We start from the raw sequence: 8,214 nt of genomic DNA, 5'->3' as shown, positions 1-8,214 counted from the left end.
GAACCCTTCGGGGACTGTTGTTGATATTTCCTCACTGTTTTCATTTTATACTTGAACTCAGTCATGTATTTTCCACTCTTTTCAAAACTCAGCCAAGTTTATTTCGCTTTAACACTTGAAATGATATTTCCAATAATATTTTTGGGTTGAGCATCATGTTTTACTGCTGCCCGAGGGGCTTATGTGATTTTTGACTGATAAGGCCTAGGGCTTGTATTGTCAGGATACTTTTGGATCGGGCTGCACACGCGCAACAGTGAGATACTGATTTGATTATGAGGTCGAGGGCCTGAGATATGTACGCCACGAGGTGGCTTGTGATTTATATGAGGCAGTGGGCCTAGATTTGATCCCACGAGATGGCTTGATATTGCGCTTGAGCCGTAAGGGGACCTTCCCGGAGTCTGCACACCCCCAGTGAGCGTCGTCAACGAGATATATGGATCGGGCTGCACGCCGCAGCGATATATGGATTGGGCTGCACACCGCAGCGGTGCTGGTACTGTTCTATGTGTTTACTTTATTTCATTTATCTGCCATTATCTGTTGTTTGGGGCTACTTCATGTGATATCTATCTGATTGTCTGGCATTATCTGTTAATTGAGTGATGTGCCTGAGGGGTGAATTTCCGTGCTTATCTGCACTATTTGTTTTGCACTCATTTGCGTAACCGTTGAAAAAGTCATTTTTAAAAATGGTTTAAACTGAGCTAAGGTGTTTTTCCAAGGATTTCACAGTTTCACTGCTTGTACTCAAAGGGTTTTAGACTACTCTATACAGCATGATGGTTTGTTTTACGTGATTTCTTACTGCTCAATTATTATTTACCTTTACTCACTGAGTTGGAGTACTCACTTTACTCCCTGCACCTCGTGTGCAGATGCAGGTATTTGTTCACCCGGTAGCGGGTTTTGAGTTGGTCGGAGGCTAAGTTATCGGAGTTTAGTGAGGTGACTGCCAGAGTTCGCAGCACAACATTTCTTCCTTTTGTTTATCAGTCCTATTTATATGTTTTTGAGGCCTTGTAGTTGTATTTATACTCTAATAGATGCTCGTGACTTGTGACACCTCGGTTTGGGCTGTGTTTGGGTTGTATTCCGCACTTAATAAAGAAAACTTTTGTTAGACTGTGGTTATTTAATTATGCTAAAACTGTTTATTCATATTAACTATTCTGAAAAGGCGAAATGGGTTGGTTGGCTGGCCTTGTCTTCACAAGAGGCGCCATCACGACCGGATCGGGGTCTGGGTTGTGACACCTAGAAAATTGATATTCTTGGATTTTGACCACGATTTTGGGTATGAAATTAAGAGAAAATCATATAGTTGAGTTCTTGAGTTCATGGGTAAACTTTATCTTTGAAAAATTTAGGAATCCGGGCACGTGGGCCCAAGGGCAATTTTGTCAACTTTTCGATCGGGGTTAGGAATTTTTATAAATTTATTGTAATGAGTAATTTAGCATATATTAATGGATTTGCATAACAATTGACTAGTTTTGGAGCATTGTGCATCGATTCGAGTCTTCGGAAGAGCGTGGTATGTCGGTTATGGATTTTCGGAGCGAGGTGAGTCTCCTTTCTAACCTTGTAAGAGAAAATTGTCCCCATAGGTGATATAATTGGTTATGTGCTCCTATTTGTGGGGGCTACATACGCACGAGGTGACGAGAATCCGTGCGTAGCTACTATTATGTGTAAGTCTGGGTAGTCTAGGACCCAAAAGCATGCTATACTCGGAAAATCTATAATCTTATTGGCAGTTGAATTGCTTAAATCTTATAGAATTGGTAAATGAATTTCTAAAAGGATTAAACTTCATTTTCTTAAATCTCTAAAAGAGAATTAGCTTTTATTTGGATAAACGTTCCCCGATAAATTTTTAATTTACTGGTTGAGCATGTATTTCTATGTGTACCTGCATCGTATGTATGATTCACGAGTAGGGTGTTTGTTTATTTATGTTGACCACGTCGCATGTATCATTCGTGAGCGAGGTAATAGATGCATCTATGGTTCGCACCGTTCGACCCTCGGTAGTGCACATTTTACATTTATGTTGGATCGGGCCGTACGACCTCGGCATGATATGTGCATACTTGTATTGTTTGCCTGAGATTTATAAATGTTGATAATTGCCTTTCCTGGCCGGAGATAAATTGATAAAAGATGATGAAAAGTAAATCTTTGGAATCCATTACTATTTGAGAAGTTGTCTACCTATTATCCGGCTTTATGAGTTTATAATTACCTTATAAAATCCATGATCTCCTCCCATTTTTATACAAATATTATTATTGGACCACTAGTAAGTGTCGAAGTCGGCTTCTCGTCTCTATTTCTTCGAGATTAGGCGGGATACTCATGGGGTACACGTTGTTTCCGATGGAAGTTTCCCATTCTTCAGATAATCGATATATTTGTTCCTCCAATCCCAAGTTACGCCTGTGGAGTTTATTTCGGTATGGCTTTCTTAGACCACCGATTTTGAAAGCTGTACGAAAGTCCCCGAGCTAATTTCATCATCTTCGACCGATGACCCTAAGTTTGCAAGGGCATCAGCCTCACCATTCTATTCTCGAGGTACATGCAGTAGGGTCCATTCTTTGAACCGGTGTAAGGTTACATGCAATTTATCCAAGTACCTCTGCATTCGATCTTCTCAGACCTCGAAGGTTTTGTTGACCTGGTTAACCACAAGCTGGGAATCACACTTGGCCTAGATGATCTCAGCTCCCAAACTTTTAGCCAACTCGAGACCTGCAATCATGGCTTAATACTCGACTTCATTGTTATTCAACTTAGGGGTTTTGATAGATTGTCTAATCGTATTGCCTGTGGGTGGCTTCAAAATGATGCCTAGCCCGACCCCTTCACATTTGAAGAATCGTCTATGAAAAGGGTCCACACCCCTGAGGATGTACTCAATTTTAGCAATAGCTCCTTTTCGACCTTGGGCACGAGGGCTAGTGTAAAATCGGCCACAAAATCTGCTAAGATTTGAGACTTGATGGCCATTTGGGGTTGATACTCGATATTGTACCCACTGATTTCGACGGCCCATTTGGCCAGTCAACCCGAGAGCTTGGGCTTGTGCAAAAATATTGTGAAGGGGATAAGTGGTTGCAACACAAATTGGGTGACATTGAAAATATGGTTTTAATTTCCTAGAGGCACTTATTAGAGCAAACGCTAATTTTTCTAAGTGTGGGTACCGAGTGTCTGCTTTACCTAAAGTTCAGCTAACATAGTAAACAGGAAATTGCATACCTTGTTCTTCTCGAACTAAGACACCACTTACTGCGACCTCCGAGACTGCCTAATATAAGTAGAGCTGCTCGTCCGCTTTTGGAGTGTGAAGCAACGACGGGCTCGAAAGACACCATTTTAGTTATTCAAATACTTGTTGGCACTCCGGGGTCCAAGTGAAATTGTGCTTATTTTTAAGCAGTGAAAAGAACCTATGATTTCGATCCGAAGACCTCGAGATGAACCGGCCTAGAGCGGCTATCCGCCCTGTTAATCTTTGTATGGCCTTAACGCTGTCCATGACTGTGATGTCCTCGATTGCCTTGATTTTATCGGGATTGATCTTGATTCCCCGATTTGACACCATAAAGCTGAGGAACTTGCCTGAACTGACCCCGAGTGCACATTTCTCGGGGTTGAGCTTCATGTTGTACTGTCCCAATAAGTCAAAGGTTCCCTGCATGTCATCAATATAAACCTCCATTGGTTTACCTATTTTTTCTTCGAACATTCGGTTCACTAGGCGTTGATAAGTAGCACCATCATTTTTTAGCCCAAACGACATTACATTATAACAACGAGTATCGTACTTAGTGATAAATGAGGTCTTTTCCTGATCCTTTGGGTTCATTTGTATTTGGTTGTACCCCGAGTAGGCATCGAGAAAGCTGAGGATCTCGTGGCCGACCGTGGCATCGATCATGCAATCGATATTCGGTAGAGGAAAAGAGTCCTTAGGGCATGCTTTGTTTAAGTCTTTGTAATCTACATACATTCTAAGTTTATTCCCCTTCTTGGGTATTACAACTATGTTTGTTAACCACTCGGGATATTTTACTTCCCGGATGGATCCTATTTTGAAAGTTTGGTTACCTCGTCCTTGATAAATACATGCTTTACCTCAGACTGTGGCCTTTTCTTTTGCTTTACCGATCTGAACTTCTGGTCCAAACTCAATCGATGAGTGGTGATCTCCGGTGAGACCCCTGTCATGTCAAGGTAGGACCAAACAAAATAATCCATATTTTTAATAAGGAATTTAATGAGTTTTCCCTGAGCTCGGGAGTTAACCCCGTGCCCAGGTATACCTTTCGATTGGGCAGATGCTCGATTAGTATCACTTGCTCCAGCTCTTCGACTGTTGACTTTGTGGCGTTAGAATCATCGGGGATTATGAAGGTTCCAAGTATCATACAATCATCATCCTCGATAATTTCTTGTTGTTCCGATCTGGTCGAGACAGGCGACTATGGTTGCTATTTGACATCCTGTTTTTCCTTTGATTCTAGTCCCTTTGTTGATGTTAGTGCCAATACCATTATTACTTCCTTATTGCAAACATCTCTTTGGCTGCTGGTTGCTCGTGGTACACAGTTTTGACCCCTTCCGATGTTGGGAATTTCAAGACTTGATGAAGCGTTGAAGGTACTGCCCTCATATTATGGATCCAAGGTCTTCCGGGCAGTGCATTATACCTCATATCTCCTTCGATCACATGGAACTTCATTTCTTGGATAGTTCCGGCCACGTTTACTGGCAACATGATTTCCCCTTTGGTGGTTTCACTCGCCATGTTGAAACCGTTGAGTACTCGCGCTGTAGGCACATTCTGATCCTGAAGGCCGAGTTTCTCCATGACCCTCGATCGAATAATATTCGCCGAGCTACCTGGATCAACCAACACATGTTTAAATTGAATTTTATTCATAAGGATAGATATTACCAGTGCATCGTTGTGAGGCTGTTCGACCCCTTCTGCATCCTCTTCGTTGAAGGATAAGGTATCTTCTGGTAAGTAGTCCTGGGTACGCTTCTCCCTTGTGATTGTGACTTTGGTGCATTTAAATGTCGGACCCTGAGGGGTATCGACCCCATTACGATCATATGAATCACATGTTGCGGTTCCTTTTGTTCGTTTTTCCCGTTTACATCTTTGTCTCTGAAGTGATTTTTTGCTCGATCACTGATGAACTCTCGAAGATGACCTTCGTTGAATAAACGAGCTACCTCCTCCCTTTATTGTCTGCAATCCTCGGTTCTGTGACCATGGGTTCCATGGTACTTGCACATTTAATTCGGATTCCTTTGAGCTGGATCGGTTTTCAGGGGTCTGGGCCACCTAATAACCTGGATTCGTCCAATGGCTAACATAATACATAAAACATCAATGCTGAAGTTGTATTCTGATAATCGTGGTGCTTCCCTAGGCTCGACGTGTTTATCGAATCCATTCTTACTCATGAGCCCTCAAGAATTTCGACCTCGATCATTCCTTCGATCATTTCGAATATGATTACATCCTGATCCGTGACCTGGGCCGATGTGCATAATTTATGTGACCTGGGCCGATGTGCATAATTTATGAATCCTACCTTCGGGCCTGTTTGGGTAAACGGAACCGGATGGAGCTCCAACTGATCATCCTCGACTCTGATCTTTGATTGGTATCAATTATGCACATCGGCCCAGGTCACCGTTGAATATTCAATCAAATTCTGCTTTAGGTGACGTGATGCTATCGAACTTTGCCCGTTCAAAGCCTGAGTAAAGGATTGGGTAACCCAATCATCGATAATCGGGGGTAGGTCCAGGCGTTCCATTTGACATCGAGATACAAATTCCCTTAGCGTTTCTTTGTCCTTCTATCTCACTTTGAAGAGGTCCGACTTCCTAGTCGCGACCTTTATTGCCCCGACGTGTGCCTTTACAAATGAACCGGCGAGCATGGCGAAAGAATCGATGGAATTGGGCGCCAAATTGTGGTACCATATCATTTCCCCCTTCGATAAAGTTTCTCCAATTTTTTTCAACAAAACGGATTCAATATCATCATCTTCTAAGTCATTTCCTTTTATTCCTAATGTGTACGAAGTTATGTGTTCATTAGGATTGGTGGTCCCGTTGTACTTGGGGATGTCCGACATAAGGAACTTCTTAGGAATGGGTTTTGGACCCTCACTTTGAGGAAAAGGCTTCTGCATGAACTTCTTTGAATCCAAACCCTTTATGATCGGGGGTGCCCTCGGTATTTGATATACTCGTGAGTTGTACGTTTTTACCTTTTTGTCATTAGCCTCGATTTTCTTTTCACCTGATTCTATCCGTTTAGTGAGCTCCTCGAGCATTTTTATGATGGCAGGATCAGTTCCCGATCCATTATCGTTCAATATTTCCTGCACGGGTTCGACCCTATGAGCAACTTCCAGAGATGTATCGAGTTCGATTTGCTTGGGGATCGATTCTGATTTTGGAGTTGCGCTATCGCGGCCTGCTAAGTTTGTAGCATGACAAATATCATTCGGAGGCTAATTTCGCCTTCTTCACCATTTTGTGAGTTCCGATCGGCTGCTCGGGCGTCCCTACAAATGCTATTTTTGGGGTCGGCGCCTAAATCTCCACAAATGACGACATGAGAATTGACATCAACCGGATCCATGATCTGTGGTGCGTTGGGATTGATTGGAGGCACTCCATTTCCCGGGGCGACTACGTGTTTGTTTTTGCCATGAAGACTAATGCCGGTATCAGTATGAGTGGGTATTGCTTGAGAGTTCGACATGTTGATCCCTGAAATAAAAAATACTCACAAGAACAAGCGTAAAAGCAACGTGTGTTATGAAGGTTAAAATATTAAGCAATCACTATTATCCTCAGCCTCACGGTAGGCGCCAAACTGTTTACCCCAAAAATTGAGTAATAATTAAACTTGTAATGTGGTTTTAAGGATACATGATTTCACTTTATACCAACTGATTAACTTAGAGATAAATGATGGAAAATTACAAGAATGTAAAACAAACCAATGCTTGAACAATGCCCTCGAGCTGATGAACCCTCGATAGTAGTGAAGTAAGAACAGTTAAAGAGCAATAAGTTGATGAACAAATGAAAGAAATATTATATTGCCTTGATATTCATGAATGCACTGTTTACAAATGATGGGGACCCCCCTTTATATAATAGAAGAATCCTAATTGTGGTGCAATTCTACTTATGGAAGTAAATCCCATGATTGATACAAATAACCGCCCTTGATTTGATCCGTTTCGAGATTTTCGCCGTGATCTCAGACCGGTTACGGATATTTCACCTTTCTGTTATTGCGTTCCGCTCGAAGCCGATCATATCTGGTCTCGATCGTCGAGTACCCCGATTCCCGAACTCGATACCTTGTCTCCGTGTTATGGCATGATCCATTACGAAGCTAACCCTCGACGTAGTTCCTTAGTATCGAAATAATGGCAAAATCGGGTAAGTCCAGTTTTACCCGTATACAATAATATATGTATAATCGATATATAGATGGTGAAACTGTCTATCTCTAGGATGGTTCCAACTTCCACGCTGCTAATCCACCGACTACTCTATTTTGCTCTTTTTACGTGTGATGAACGGAAGGATACCGAATTAATGAATTATGTATCTTTATTCCTGCAAAATAGATGATGTAATAAAAATTATGTATTTGAAGCATGAAAATTACCTTTATAGCATTCACATTTATTTTCAATGGTGTGAGGTTATGTTGTAGAGCAAATTGTAGTGTACATAGTTCCACGTGAATGTAACATTGATATATAGAGTGTGCTGCTAGCTAAAAAGAATTTAAACCGTTTGGACAACATTTGAAATAAAGTTCTTTTGAAAAAAATATGAAAAATAAAACTATAAACACTTTTTTCCTATTAATAGAATATCCTCTTTTTCCTTGCGGAACCGACACATAAATAGGTGTGCTTCTTTTATCTATCTATCCATTGTCTATTATTATTGTAATTATTATCAATATAATTGTTGTTATTGTTGTTATTATTATAACTAGTATTAGTACCCGCGCGGATGCGCGGACACTAATCATGTCAAATAATTAAATTATTTGGATTGTATGTAAATAATTTTAAAATTTACACTTTCTCAATAAATATAGATAATTATTGGATATTAACTCAATGAAAAAAATTAACC

Source organism: Nicotiana tabacum, chromosome 8 (assembly GCF_000715075.1).
Source record: "Nicotiana tabacum cultivar K326 chromosome 8, ASM71507v2, whole genome shotgun sequence".
Classification (NCBI taxonomy): domain Eukaryota; kingdom Viridiplantae; phylum Streptophyta; class Magnoliopsida; order Solanales; family Solanaceae; genus Nicotiana; species Nicotiana tabacum.
The sequence above is the reverse complement of the archived record's forward strand: the minus strand, read 5'-3'. Positions refer to the sequence as shown.